Source organism: Capsicum annuum, chromosome 5, assembly GCF_002878395.1.
Source record: "Capsicum annuum cultivar UCD-10X-F1 chromosome 5, UCD10Xv1.1, whole genome shotgun sequence".
Classification (NCBI taxonomy): Eukaryota; Viridiplantae; Streptophyta; class Magnoliopsida; order Solanales; family Solanaceae; genus Capsicum; species Capsicum annuum.
The window spans coordinates 81,065,968-81,070,213 of record NC_061115.1 but is presented as its reverse complement, the minus strand read 5'-3'; the positions used below and the strand labels follow the sequence as shown (position 1 = coordinate 81,070,213).

General features: G+C 39.1%; 1 pseudogene; it reads right to left on the bottom strand.

Moving 5' to 3' along the window:
- Positions 1–1,995: 1,995 nt before the first annotated feature.
- LOC124898516 lies at positions 1,996–2,599 on the bottom strand (annotated as a pseudogene).
- Positions 2,600–4,246: the final 1,647 nt, after the last annotated feature.

The following is a 4,246-nucleotide window of genomic DNA, read 5'->3' as shown; positions in this document are numbered from 1 at the left end:
GTATGGCGCTAGCTAAGCTTGTAATTACTGTAGCTCCCCAAAAGCTCATCTGACCCCAAGGTAGTACATATCCTATAAAAGCTATCACAATCATTAATAGGAATATTACAACTCTGAGACATCGAAAAAATTCCCTAGGAATGCTAGAACTAGCATGATATAAACCACGAAAAATATGAAGGTAAACCACAATAAAAAACATACTTGCCTTATTAGTATACATATAACAGAGCAACCAACCCCCTTCAACATCTCTCATAATATATTCTACACTGTTTAAAGCTAGATCCACATGAGGTGTGTAATGCATAGGTAAAAAAATGCCAATCACTATTTGAATGACTAAACAAATACCAGCTAACAAACCAAACCCCCACCAATAACTAAGATTTCTCGGGGTTGGATAATCTATCAAATGCTGATTAAGTGTGGAGGATACAGGTTTTTTAAGAAGAGAGAATTGTTGGTTCCTTATAGTCATTTATTTACTGCTCTTTTCTATCGTGAAAACTCTTGTTCTCCCACCTTTTAGCGTTCTAGGGCCCTATTATGTATTAAAATATGAGTACCCTTTCTTCCACCTTTGAAGGATGGAGGGGGTATACAGTAAAAAAAGCATCGAAGAGGTCGGATCACCCTGGGTTATTGAAGAGTTGTCCGAATTCTTGGTGACCAAACAAGAGAGGTTTTTACCACTTTCTCTTCTCTCCAGCACTCTCGGACTGATCATCTTACTGCAATAAAGCAAGATTAGGAATAAATCTAATGAAAATTTAGGTATTTGTCTGCTTTTTAGATTATTCTTTCCTCCTTGGTGAAAGAGGGAAAAAAAGGTATGTGGGAGAAAGAATTCTGAAAGGAGAGAAGATTTCATCCACCAAGCGGGCAAAAGTACGACCCCTAAGTAATTGGGGGTTATCACTCATCTCTTGGGGGTCTATATCATCTGAAAACTATTCCTCTTCCATTAGCATAGCTAAATTTGAATAGGATAAATCAGCCTCAGGAAAAGTAAGCCCCTTTTCCTTGATTGAAATTGGCTTCGCTGTGCCCTGAATTAATCAAAAAGCTTATCAATTTGATTCATCTCATTTCATTTATTTAGGAGAGAGGGAGGTAGTGAGTCACCTAGGCTATGGATTTTTCCGTTGGTTGATTCTCGAAATTGAAAAAAAAAATCAGGTCCAGACCTACAAATAAATAGAAAGTGAGGTGAGGGTCCTTTATTAAAAGGGGGGAAAAGAGCGGTGGGGCTTTGTTCTGGGGGGCTTTCTTGCGCACCTTTAGAAAGGAGAGAATGACTTTATGAAATTCTCTCCAACCTTTTCTAGCTATCTTTAGAAGTAGGGCGAGAGAAAGTCAATATGATATTTGCGTTGGTTTTTCCAATGAAACGTTGCACTTTTCTTCTTTCTCATTCCGAAGGCTCAGTCCCACACCCTAACTTTAATGATGGGAACAACCTCTGCACTCCAGTGCTCCACTAAACAACAGTTCTCTGCCTTACTATATTTCAAATAGTGGTCGATCCTTCAGGAGTTACATTTGTAACTTAATGTAATGTTATGTTGATGCGGTGATATTTTGTCTTTCAAAGAGTAGGATTAGTATATTAGGTCTTTTTGATCCGGAGCCGGCTAGTAATGGACCTACTTACCTTGCTTGTAGACCTACTGTGGAGCTAACCCTTGTTCTATTGGTTTGGTGGTTGCTACCAAGACAATTCCTTTATACCCATCAAAGGACCTCGAGATGCTAATCCACAAAAAAGGATAAGAGAAATTTGGAAGAACTCATATACAGAACGAGGGTGACCCGTGTAAATACATTGGTTTCTAACTCATGCAAAGGAACTATTTCTTGGCAACTTGGACTACAACTAACGATCTTTGTCCCGCATATCACTAGGAAGATTGAGATCTTTACAAAGGTCTTTATATAGTTTTCATCTCAATTCATATATAGCCTAGCCGTGAGCAATTTGTGTTTGTGATCTCATATATTTTGCTTCTCCAACATCTTACTGAGTTTCCCCTCATCTTTATACAAAAAGCCACTCCACAGTGGTAAAGTCTCATTTTGTGTGTTGGCCAAAGTTACAATAGTAACATTGAACACTCAAATATGTTCAAAGATGTTAAAATGATCTTCCAATTCTGGGGAGAATTCACAAAATTCTATTTCCATCGAAAATTGAATTGACCTTTCCCTTATTTCGAGTAGAGAATCTAACAGAGATATTACTATGGATATTCTGACCAAAAAATGTGGCATTCCATGCCCTCGAGGAGTTCTTTGTCGTTATAGGTCACTGACATATCCTTTTATGTCTTTATTTGGCCCCAAGAATGGATTGGATCAAAACGACTTTCCTGTTGAATCCCTTTGTGCCTGTATTAATTTTTGACCACACAAAATCTCCATAGCTAATTTTTCATTTTTGATAGAAAGTGACGTCTTTGGTACTACTATTATTTTACACAATCCAGGAACATCCATAATGTTGGCGTGATTCAGTTTGAGCAATAGATCCTGACGTGATATGTCCTTGTAATGAAAATAGAGTGGAAACATGAGTTGATCCATAATGAGTATTAGATTGAAGATCTCTTAAAGAATACCGCCAACTCCTATCCCAAAGATACAAAGTGCCCGATCCTCTTCTCTTATGTCGAAGTACAGTGTAGTGTGGTGAGGTTTTGCCTCACAGAAAGAGTGGAAAATTGGGATCAAAAAAGGCAGAATTTACGCAATTTCTTTTCTGACAAAAGAGATCATAGTCCTTTATGGCACTTTCAACCTGCCTAAATGGAAGGCTTTGCACTTGTGGAACATAAATTCAAGGGATACTCATCGAGTGGACCCAAATAGAAAGCTCCTTCTTTGCTTTTCTTCTCTCGAGTCAATTCGATGAACACAAACCGAATCATCCTTAACGGTGACCGATAGCAAAGTAGTACCAATTATCATATGCTCTAAAGCTAGTCAGGAGCTTTTACTCTTGATACGAGTCGATTTGTCACAACTGTTGAGTTCTTACAACTAGCAAAAAAGGGCACTACTACATACGTTATTTCTTGTGGGAAGAGGCAAATGAAAGGAAAGGCATTCGAAGCGGCCTTTTTTTCTTATCTTGAGGTTGGGTGCACCGATTCTCCCACAGGCTATCTATTCAGGTCGATTGGAGTATCTTCCCTTTTCTATCTCTTCAGTCCCTGCTTGTGGGTGCCTTATCTATCAGTTAACTAGAGCGTCTCTTGCCTTATTCTATCTCTTGATGTTCGATTCCTCAGTTGTAGGGGGTTGGAATGATAGAGTCCTGGACGTTGTTGGAAAAGATTCTGATCTATTGGCAAGGGAAGGAGCGTAAGGGCGATAAGGTAAAAGACAGGGGTAGGACCCCGAGTTTGGATGTGAAAGGTAGTTCTTTTGACGGTGGCTCGAATATGCATTACGTGGAAAGGATGGATAGTATGAGTGAAATAGTGGACAGGTAGTGCTTGAAAAGCAGAATTAGATATTTCTGAATCCCAAGGGTCAGTGTCCCGGGAGAACCCAACAGTCGATGAAAGATTTGAAAGAACAAAAAAAGGATTCATTCCCACCTTGGGTTGCTGCGACGATTCACTTTAATGTGAAGAAGGGGCCGTGAGCGCAAGGCATTTTGATGTCCATTTTTCTAAATAGAGAGAGTGGTTGGACGGTATAGCTCTATGTCATATTTTCTATGCGTAAGTATATTAAATCAAAAAAGAAATCCAATACAAATACTGAATCAAGAAGCATCCTACCAAGCAGCTAATGAACTCCTTTAAATCAAAGCAAAATAGGCCTTTGCTACCGGGACTCAGTCTTTCTTCAATCGCCTTAGCCTTTGCTATGCCTCGTCTTTCCTTATTCGGGCTAGGTACCTAAGAGCAAACTCAAAAGGAAAGAGAGTGGTCTTGGGTTTAGTCTAAAAATCCATTCACATTGATAGGGGCCAGGGAACCAATAATAAGCAATTACGAGCCTATCAAACAAACTATAGGTTTCTCTTTCCGTGCGATAGGGGATAAAATACGTTTTCATTAACATCTTGATTTTTGATTCATTTCTTTTATAGACAAAAAGGTAAGTAAAAACAACCCCAACATTAATAAACCATGAGCAATTCAGATTGGGATCCCCAATGACAAGCGAACGAGCATTTTTGGGTCCAGAACAAACAAAAGAAGGGAAAGGCGGGTGGTTGAGACAGTGAAGT